A 12,071-nucleotide genomic window follows, 5' to 3' on the forward strand; every position below is an offset into this window, starting at 1 on the left:
TGGAAACTTTTTAACAACAACGAATTAGGCCTCCCACAAGCTTGAAAAGTATCACGACATGTGTTGTGTTATTCCATGTAAAATATTTTAGTATTGTTCAGTAAAAAATTAAAAAAATAGGAATATACTTGAATTTTAACGAAACGAAAATTGCAAGAAAAATAGTCAAGACAAAGAAAAGCATTTTTTTTGAACGCGAATATGCTACACGAAGCTTTAAAAATTACTGACTCTTCAATGTCCGTAGTGACTAGCAGAGATGTTCAAAATTCCCTTTTCTAAGACTTTGAGTTAGTTCTAATTTGACAAGCACAAGATCCGATCCTGATGTGAATGATTTGGAAATTTTAAAGATCCTATTCTAATCCTGCCAATTATTATCAACCATTTTGTGAATATCTTTGTATTCCGGGCCACCCTAAAACACAATCCTTAAATCATTGAGAAAAAAAACTTTCCTGAATTTTAAATGACATGTTGATATAATTTAGATTCCATTTCAATGGCATTTACAACTTGGGTGCATACTACACTGTGTACACCAAAACTATAGCTCACTTCGTGTCATGGGTGGGGAGGGGGTTCAAGTTCTTTTATTTCGCATCATCAGCACATGTGAAAAAAACAATACAAGATTGCAATGTGAACTAAACTGTTTGCTAAAGCTTGTTCTAATCCTAATCCAGTTTTTACGCGGAAATCAAGATCCTCTTCTGAACAATACTGATCCTCTTCCGAACAATAAAGATCCTCTTCTGAACAATACCCAGTTTTTAATTATCCTGTAAACATCTTTGGTGACATATCCACTAAGTCCAAGATCTGTTGAGAACCTCCGCTTGCAGTTCGGTTTATTTTATTTTGTTGGAGAAAAAGAAAGAAAAAACAACAATATACAAAAACAAAATAAACACAAATAATTCGCACAAGGATGGCAGCAAAAGACCAAAAGGTCACCAAAGTCAGCTTCCACCCAAACATTTAAACAAAAGACCCAAAATCAAGAACATTAACACATATAGCACAATACCAGCACTTTACATAATACATTAGCAGTGGAATAACACAGGGCAAGATAATAAAAACTGTGCAGAGACATAAGCAGATGATATGTTTTAGGAGTGATGATTGTAGGCTACAAGTTCTACAAAAAACATTTATGTTTAAATTTAAAACTATTATAAGGCTTTCCTTGCATATCTTTTGGTATTTGATTCCATAGTTTCACTCCATTAAAAAATAGCATCTTCTTACCAGAGTTTGACTTTGCAGAAGTCAAATATAAATCATTTTTTTGGTTCTGACGAGTTTTATGATGGTGAATTTCGTTTACAAAAATAAAGCAGCCAGCAAAGGCCTGGGACAGCATTTTGTACTTGTATTTGTACATAAATTTTGCAGTCTCTAATTTAACAATATCGTCAATTCTGAGCACATTAAATTGGTGATAAATAACAGTTGTATTAATTTGTTGACCTCGGCAAAAATAAGCAGGATCTGATGAAGCTCATCTTACAAAACGCCTTAAATTAAAAACCAGCATTAATGAAGATTTAGGAAAAAAATTGAATGCAGTAATATTGACGACCTTTTAAAGTACATGTAGTTCAAACAGAAATAGAAAATGTAGGATGGAAATTCAATGTTCATGACAAAGTCCAAATTGAAATTCTTTTGTTGCAGATCGCGATTTCGGGTATTAAACCCTCTTCAGTACAACTTCTTAGCTCATTGTATGAGTAAAATTTTCAGCAGTTCACTTTAGAAAAACGACTAAAAATGTTATGTGGTTGCTAAGGAACAAATTAGTCTGCGAAATTTTTACTGATACTATGAGCTAAGAAGTTGTACTGAAGAAGGTTTAATACTCGAAATCGCGATCTGCAACAAAAGAATTTCAATTTGGACTTTGTCATAAACATTGAATTTCCATCCTACATTTTCTATTTCTGTTTGAACTACATGTACTTTAAAAGGTCGTCATTATTACTGCATTCAATTTTTTTCACTAAATTAGATGCTTTTGTATCTGCTTTACGCAGATCCTCTATTGACTTTACGTTAATCAGGGTTTAAAGTGTCGAAATTCTCTTTTTTTTTCATTTAATGAAGATTAGTCAGGTTTAAAACCTTGTATAAGTTGTTAATAAAGTTTTCGCCACCGTAAAGGCGGCTTTGTTTAATATCTTATTCAATAGAATACCAATTAATTCTCATTTTTAATCTTCAAATGCTTGAATACGTTGTTCGAGTTGTCAGTTATATCCAGGGCTGGATTTCAGCCGGAACGGTCCGGAGCGCCGCTCCGGAAGCTCGATCAAATGGTTGACTTGTCCGGAACGGCGTTCCAGAAGCTCAAATATTTTATACTCTTATTTTGCTTTGTCCTGTTCAATAAAAATTTATCTATAATTCTTGATGAGTCGACCACAATAAATCGCGTATCCACTCTGATAATAGCCTACAATAGGCTATATCTTCGTACCAGTCTTGACGAAAGCGAACCTGCATGTGAATGTATTTGTAGATCTTTTTGAGCTCGCTAGTCTTACGGCGAATGGCATCTTTGATTCCCTGAAGAGCTGCCTAACATCATATGGCATGTTTACAACATTTTTATCTTCTTGTTTGATTGGTGTTGTACAGTATGAAATGGCGCGGCTGTGATGTTAGGTCGCAAAAATGGTGTGGCAAAATTGCTTCTTGATGAATTTCCAGACATTGTGGTGTGGTATTGTATACAAACATAGATTAGAACTATCGGTTCGTGATGTTGTAAAATCAGTCAGTAATGTCAATCGATTTCGATCTTTTATGGACAAGCGCTATAGCCTTTACCACGCTTCTCCTAACAATAGCAGGGAATTTGGTAAATGTGCAGCGGCTGTTGAAGTGCAATTGTTGAAAATCGGAAGAGTCCTGGACACACGTTGGGTAGCCTCAAATTTCCGCCCAGTTAATGCCGTCTGTAATGACTTCCCAGCACTTGTCAAACATTTCAAAAAAGGAGCCAGTAGCGACATAAGAGATTCTCTGGAACGTGCGAAATATCAAGGACTCCTGTCGAAGATAACATCCACGGATTTCTTGTTGGACTTGGCTTTGATGTAGGCCTACGATTCTTGCAAGAGTTATCCGAAGTAGCTTAATCCTCGAACTGCAAAACAGAGCATGTACTATTTGGGATGCAGATAACAAAATTAATAATCTTGCAAAATTATTTGAAACACGTAGGAACGAACCCGGATGACATTATCGCATTCCCAAGGATGCTGAATAACACTTAGAGTTCAAAGGTGTGGAATTGAATTTAAACAATTTCAGAAATAGCCCGCTAATCAATCCCCGCATCTTCTATCATCACTTAGAAAATTCCACCCAAGATCACTTGTTGAATTCAACAGGCTTGTCATTTATTAACAACTGCAAAATACTTGATTCAACTCAGGGATGATTCAACTAGACCAGTCCTCTGGCACAGTAAGTAATGTAACACGTAACTACACACGGAGAAAACGAAATCATTGAAGTGGCAAAGAGATTACGCTTAGATTTGTCGCATCCAGGCTATTACATCCGGTGGTTGAAAATTTAGATTAAGTGGACGGCAAGGCAAGGAAGCCAATCGTCGTGTCCACCTTCAGGCATGCCTTTAAATGTGCTGCCAAATACACAGCCGTATGCTCATGAGCCGTGTCGAACCGGCGCCCTTTCGATTTCCGTTTCAGGGCCCTCACCACTCAGCTATGCAGCCGACGCTTAAATGAACGCGAAGCTGTGAGAGGACTTCGTGAATATATAACTACAAAAAGAAGATCCCAGAGTTTTCAAAATTTGATAACGTCACTAAAATCCCTTCCAATTTTATCGAGCGAGTGTGAACGCGGATTTTCACAAATGAACCTCATACTGACATCTGACCGTGCTTCTCTGCACACTATGCAACTGTTTCAAGTTTATTCTTTGTACGAATGGTCGGTCCTCCACTGAGAATGTTTTAACCAGCGAAGTATGTTGGATCCTGGTTACGCCAGGGACGTAAACCGGCAATTGAGACCCGAAATCGCCAGAAGTTTTATAGTTTTGAATACGATAAATGTCTTGAAAAATTGCGGGCTATAACTTGTATTTTTTTTGTGTTATTGTTTCACTAAAATACGAATATTTGCATTGAACAACGCTATACCATCTATAAACCATAATACTTACTTTAGCAACGTTTTAGGTACCGTACATCAAGTGTGTTGTTTCAAAGTCTTATAAGGGCATATTTCTGAATCTTTTCTACGACACCTAGCGCATTTGGAAAGTAAAAAACTAGCGTTCCTGAAGCTAATCTTCTGGAAATCCACCACTGGTTATATCAGTTGTCATACATTTGGTTACAGACACATTTATTTAAAGGTCGAATTTAGTAGCTTTTTTTGATAGAGTATCGAAAATTCCTGTATTTTCTGTTTAGAGTTGTTGATGATAGCCATGTCGTCTATATAGCTTTGGTTGGATATCACGTGACAGCCAATCGTGAATCCAATTGTGCATTCATTTTGTGCTTTCATCTCCTTGTTTAACACCTTTTAGAATACCGATCGATATGGTTGTTCCGATGTTTGCTTTAATATGTGCTCTTGAGTTGTTGCTATAGGTTGCTTTAAAAAGGTTGATGTATTTTGTGTTGATAAAAGTTTTATCCAAAAGTTGCTGGAGGTAAGTTTATATCTAAGGAAAACGAAAAAGAACACGTTTAAAACTATTGGAACGTTATCGGAGACAAAACTGTTTCTTCAGACAGTAGCTTTCTCTTACAGACAAAACGATCAGGCAGCGAAAACCTCGCCGACTCGCACTGTCGCATAATCTTTAACGCTGCCGCAGCGGAAATGTTACTCGAAGTTGGTGTGGAATTATTATATTGATGATCGAAACTTTTGTCAGAACTAAGGTGTTTTTTCAGGCGGGAGTGGAGTGAATGGATCGTATCATCTACGAAAGTTTATTTGCAGCTCTTGCATGTGATTTTGTTGTTTCGTAGTGGACTGTCTGGGCAGTGACCAGCTCTATGAATCTAGCTGCAATTGTTTAGCTCATCATGAAGAAGAGCAAGATATTCAAAGAAAATCTAACAAAAAATGCAACGATAGATGAAAGCATTTCCAAATGTACATGACAAATACATCGGCGTCATTGCATTTTGTGTGATTTGTTTTCCAAGCCTTTTTTTGTTGATGACATTTTCATTCAAGTCAGCAGCTGGTAATCCATAAAGCGTTGGAAGGAGATGATTGCTGAAACGTTTCTCATTTGGTTTGGTTTTGAATCTTTATCCTCGGACAGACAAAACCTTGATAGGTTATTCCTGGTAGTTTTGCATATAAGAGACTTTTGACGCAGGGCCGGTCACCGAGATTTTGCCGGGGAATTTTTCTATCCACTAGGTGCTGTTGAATGGAGAACAGTCCTTAGAATACGTTGTTTAAGCGCACACCTCGAAAGTCGAACTAGCGCCGCTTGATCTTGAAGCTTCGTTCACGAAGTGATATGCATGAAGTCATGTCATGCGAAGTAAAGTCATTCACAAGTAATTTATGAAATTTCACGCTTGGTTGGTTAAAAACTGCAATCAGGAAAGCAGCTTACAGTTAGCTCGGTCGTGAAGCGATGAAATAAATTCGTAACCAGCGAGTCAGATTTCACAGGAAAGTTGATTGAACTCAATCACTTTCATAAAGATTAGTAGCCAATGCAAGCTATTCAGTATGCGCCATTGTTGCAAAAAGAAAGCAAAGTACAAAGCAAACCGATATGACTTCGGTCGTGGTTGTGAGTGATGAAAACAAATGATGTTGTTTCAATAGATATATTTTGAAAAAAAAACAGGTTTACTCTTGATTAGACCTACTTAAGAGAGAGATTTAATTCACTTATTTAAAACTGTGTAAACTTAATTGATGCTTTTCACTAAGTAGGCTACAGAATTACATATCAACCTTGAGACCTTGCTAATGTTTATTGATTTGTTCTCTCATATTTCAGTCAGATAAATATATTTTTTGTGTCGATGTGCATATGATATAATATGAGCTTAGTAAATTTTCACTTATAAGTAACCTAATTAAACTTTTGTTCCATAGTTTATGGTTAACGTAATGCTAATCAGTCGTTTATTGGTTATGTAAGTAAAAGAACGATTTTGCAAAACTCGAAGCTTTCCATAAATATTTGATCTTATTCAACATGCAATGTCCCTAAACCAGAATATGCCGACAGTTTCGGCAAAATTTTAGAAATGCGGATGGAAGCTCGGCGAAATCAAAATAGTGACGACAGCCTTCCATAACCGGAAAGCGAAACTGGCAGAAAAACTTCCAAACCCTAGATACCTTCTGCTGGGGATAGTCCTGGACATATTGCTCACCTATAATAGTCAATATTTGGAGTCACAACGTAAGAGATCTCAGCACGCACAGCTTTTCTAAGGCAATTGGTTGATTATGGCTCGGGTGACGGAGTTGACACCTTGATTGATTGCTCTTCAAACATTTTGAAGTCGCAGTCTCTGTCTAGTCACAGTATCAACTGCGATCACGTTGACACTGCTCTTAAAGAGACCTTGCGTATTGTGACTGAATGCCTTTGACTTACACCATCGGCCAGCCTTCCTTTCATTCCAGGCATCCAACCTACTGAGCTTCATTTTGAAGAAGCCACACTACCACACAGCCACTTTATCTGGCTCATATCTGGTAAAGATCTAGTCAGATCCGTACCAGATCTGGTAAAGATCTGGACCAGACAGAGTGATTGTCTTGCCTGTTTCTTTTTTGTCGCGCCATAAATCCTAACCACTCGCTCCAGTCAAGGCTGTATGAGTCTGTAAGCGAGCAAACTCAGGCAATTGAAATCAAGACATCCATCTGCACAGCCTACTCAACTCTTGATGAAAATTGCTGAAGATAATCTTGTAGCAACCTTTGGTAATTTTTGCATTGTTCCAGGCTGAGGCTGAGACTGAGAATCCATCAGTGAGACTATGTGGGGATTGTGGGCTGACTAACAATGTAGCCTGGAGTGGAAGAAGAACTCTATTAGGCTCCAAAGCTTCATCTTGCACTGGGCCCAGCTGAACAGGATGCAGTTGCTGAAAAAGGCCTGGGTGCAGCCCAATTGCCTTCGTACTGGCGTCGGACTATTTAGCTCCAACACGCACAAATGACAAATGAAACCATCCGCGTTGTGTGAGGGCGACAAAGATGATCATGCCACAGATCACACGATCAGCAACTGCTTCAGTTATTGTGTGTCAAATGGTGTGCAATTCAATGGCTTCACACTTGCCCAAATATCTAGCCTGAGTGACTACTAACTGTTCAGGTGGTGGTGAAAAAACAAAGTCCCACGACCCTTGACGAAAGAAAACAAAAGTTTAAAAAAAGATTACAGTTACTCGCATATGTAATTCTAAGCACGGATATCGTTGCTTTTTGAAACAATTTTAATAAAACACTTTTGTCAGATTAAGAAATCAGTTTGTGTTGTTTATTGTTGTGAAACCATGAAGAAATCCTTGCTCTAGTTTGCTCGCTTGGTTTTGTAGAAACTTTTAAGTACTCGCTCAGATCTGATCAAGTTTGCAAAATAAAGTTTGAAATAGCCTAGTTGAAGTAGTTGAAGTGCTGCTACAGATAGATTACTATACACTCACAAATTTCCATTGAGTGAAGAGCTGTTCTTGAACAACATTGTTTATGCTTTTCAAGAACAGCTCTTTGCTGCTTTTGAAACTTTACTGTTCAGCTTTTTGCTGTTCTTGAAAAAGTATTGTTCATTTGTAATTTTATAACGTAGACTTCTGATCTTAGAACATTTTATCGTTGACTATCAGCAGGCCCGTAGCCAGGGGGGGTTCTCAGGTTTCCAAACGTTTCAGAAGCATATAATTTTGCACATGATCTTTTGCAATTTAAAATCAATTTCAATACGGTCGTACCCGCTTATTAAGCTCACATCGGGACCGGACAATTTTGGGCTTATTGAGCGGGGGAATTGTCCACCACTCCTATACTTTCTGTAATTCAGGAGTGGACCGAATAGGCCTTAATAAGCGAGTGGACCTACTAACTGAGGTCGTCGTCGTGTAAACCTCTGGGGCTGAGGATCTACCCTTTTACCACCCCAGATTCACGATGTTCCAGGACAACACTGGAAGGCTACTAGAGAGCAGACGGTCTTTGGTTTCATCATCCAGGACGCGCAGACCTTCCACTCCGTTCTACAGTCATTGATGATGTGGTCTGCGGTCTGTTCCTCGGCACCACATTCACAGGAGGAGGAAGAGACCATTCACCATTGGTGCATGGTTGAGCGGAAAAGCCCGACGCCCGCACGAAGACTGTAGAGGCCCACCCATGCCTGTCTTCGTAATGTCAGGCCAATGGAGCATGTGTCGGTGTAGGAAATGAACGAATGGAGTCTGGTAATAGGCTACTTGACTTCCGTTCAGAATTCTTAGATGGTCTGCCCAAGTAGCCGCAGAGATGTTTTGTTCATCAGCTTCGTTGATCAGAAGTTGAGCGGCTGGTACAAATGGTTGTCTTATTTTAATCGACGGGGGTGCTCGTTTGGGAGAGCAGAGATCTTATGGTGGAGAAGGTGGTTAGGCTCCAGTGCCCGTCGACTGAGAGACGGATTGGGTTCTTCGCGACAAAGCTTAGCGGGTTGGATGCCAGCAAGAATGCGGAGATTGTTCAATGGTGTGGGACGCAGGCATCCGGTCACTGTGCGCAGGGCATTGTTTATGGCAGTGTCAATGTTGTGGCAGTGAGCACTGCAGCACCAATACAGGTGCACAGAACTCTGCTGAAGAGTAGACAAGGGCTAAGGCTGCTATAGGCAAAGTGTCATCCCTTGCCACCCAGCTAGAGCCTGCCAGGTGCTTGAGTAGCCCAGCGCTTGATGTCAGTGTCATGCGCAGTGACACCAAATGGTGGTGGTATGCGAGCGATCTGCCTAGTGTCACCCCAAGCTATTTTGGTTCGGGGCAGAAGGACAGAGGTTTTCCATTGTTCTGAACATGTAGCTCACGATCAGCTTCCCGATGTTTTAGGTGGAAAGACGAAACTCAGTAGTTCAGTACGTCAAAGAGTAGCCTACGGTATATGATTGTATTCATTTTTGACATACAAGCTATATTTATAGTTAAGTTTAAACCTTTTTGCGACCCACTGTGGATGGTCTCGCGATTCAAATTTGGGTTGCAACCCACTATTTGCGGATCCCTGGTTTAGAACCTCGCATATCGTAGACAATTTAGGCTAAAAGCGAATAGCAGAAATTGTTATATTGCAAAATGTGCAGTAGCTTACATGATCTTAAAAGGCATCCGCCTCCTCTGCCCCCCGCTTCCGGCGCCTCTATAGATGTGTTATGTTAATGTGAAAATTGTTTGTAGCCTGATTGTTTGTTTCGTTTTTTTAATGTTGACAATATGAAGTTTGTTTTGTTTGTTGGTCTATATCAGGGGTGACGAACCTTTTTGCGGTCGCGGGCCACTTTGTCAATTATACACGAGTTATCGGGCCACACAACTTTTTAATCGTAGCCTAACCTATTATGAAATCTTTTAAAAGCGACTCAAGATATTATTTATAAAAAGTAACAAACGGCAGATGAAAGTAATAAAACCCACACAGTTGAAATTCTCTTACGCAGAATTGAAACAAAGGCCTACAACAGTAAAAAATAAAAACAAATCGACTTGAGCAAAAAGGATAGAGCAACAGTACTTGCACTGATAATGAAGATAGTTTAATTTTAGAAGCGTTCTTTTCATATGGGTATGATTTCTTCTTTTTTGGCTCTATCCTTTTTGCTCAAGTTGACTAAATGTTTCGACCATTATGCTCCGAAACAAGAAATCAGTTAATGAAATTTCTTTCTCAAACAACAAACAAAAGCCCATGCAAATCCTACAGCTGAAGCTATTTAATGCAGCATTGAAGCATAAAATATTAAAAAATAACATTGAAGCATTGACTTTTTTTGCTTATTGGGATTTTTGGAAAGTTTTTGCTTGACTAAGCGTTCAATATTAGGTCGAACAGACGAGGTGGCAACTGTCAACTACATACTAAGATTTTCCTCTGTCAGCCTCGACTTCAACTGTAACGACTTTTTGTAAAGTGCATTTTAGAAAAGAACTGTTCGATGCATGCAATACATGAGCGATTGTCAAATTGTTTTGCGGCCACACAAAATTCTTTGACGGGCCGCAGGTTTGTCACCTCTGGTCTATATATTTTGATTGCTTGCTTGGAGACACACAAAAAAGAAAGTGTTATCAAAAGGTCCATATTTTTGGATTTGGGAACCCCCCCTTGAAAATGTCTGGCTACGGGCCTGCTATCAGCATCCAATATCTAATATGCATCCAAATCAGCATCCAATATCTAATATGTCGGCTACATAGCCGAGTGGTGAGAGCCCTGTGTCTGTGGCAGGACTTTTAATCATGCTTAAAGGTGGGCATAAAGATTGGCTTCCTTGCCTTCCCATCCGCTTAATCTAAATCTTCAACCAACCGGGTATAAGCCTGGATAGCCTACCACAAGAAATGTATCTAATATGAAAGATTCGTATTTTGACACGTTATGAATGCAAGTTTGTTTCTATTGGTATTTCTGTTGTTAATTTAAGGTATATTAAAGGTTTCTCATCGACTTGGCTGAGGGTGGCTGCTTGACTCGAAGACCGCCATGGTCACTTTGAAATTCCCCGTTGTGGTTACTTGAAACTTTTATTTACTTGAACGATGCAGTGTAGGCTACATTCAGGGGCTCTATCCACTTTTAGAATTCGGGGGGGTGATTTTTGGACAGTGGGCTAAAATCGTCATAGTCATTTCAACTTCTGGGGGGCTGCGCCCCCCAGACCCCCCATTGCAGCATCAGCTTCACTCTGATGGGAGCACAGGGGTTCCAAGTCATTTCACAAAGTATGTTTCGGAAAGGGCATTTTTGGGTAAGCAAACTGGTAGTCACTTAACAAGAAATAATTCTGCCACTGCAAATGAAAACTCGAACCAATCATAAACTACGTTTTCCATGATGTGAAAAAGGGCGAAAAGAAGATGATACAAAGCAAATCAAGTGCTGGATTTTCTGTCAGCTGGTTGGCATAGGGGTTAGGGTTAGAAAGTAGTCATTTCATTGACGTGGGTTCCATTCTCACAACTGCTATTGCTCTTATTTCTTCTGTAATTACCAAATAAAGTTCAAAACAAGGATTAACTTTCTGGCTGATTGCAATACGAGAAAGGTCACAATTGGACGGTAGCCTCTTATAACATGTTCTGATTGGTTGGCGGTGTCATTCTAGTAATTTGCAGTGGCAGAATTTTTTCTTGTTAAAGTGGCTACCAAGCAGACTAAGTTAAAACCAGAGATGTACGTATACGCCGCAAATTCTACGCCGCATGCTTGCGGCGTAGACTTTTTGTTTACGCTAACGCTTGCGGCCACATTTTTTTGGATAGTTGTCGCTTGAGGCTACGCCGTAAAGTTTTCGCGTTTTTTTAGCGCATAGCGTCAACGCATACTTTTTTTCGCTACAACACGCCAATACCTTCCAGCGCTGCAGTTGAAAGAATGTTTTCAATGGGCAAAGACATATTCGAACCAAAACACAGCAAAATTTCAGATGAACACTTTCAGATGCTTGTGTTTCTTCGTGGAAATTCAAAATAAAACTTGTTTGTTTCGAGTGGTTTATACCGTGTGAATGTTTGGCACCTAGCAAACAAAATTAGTTTACGCTGGTGTATGCGCTGACGCCGTCAACTTTTTTTACAAGTTACGTTGACGCATATACGGCGTATGGTTTTTCGAACGTTTGTGTTTACGCTGACGGCGTCAATATTTTTTGTATGCGCTTACACCACTGGTTAAAACACAGTGTAAACGCCTGGCTCGTAGTTCAGGGTTGCCAAACCAAAAAATCTTATTAAAATGAAATATATATTCATACTGAAAATTCATATTGAAAAATATTTAAAATCTGCTAATAGCGAAAATACT

This window comes from Aplidium turbinatum, chromosome 1, assembly GCF_918807975.1.
Source record: "Aplidium turbinatum chromosome 1, kaAplTurb1.1, whole genome shotgun sequence".
Lineage (NCBI taxonomy): Eukaryota > Metazoa > Chordata > Ascidiacea > Aplousobranchia > Polyclinidae > Aplidium > Aplidium turbinatum.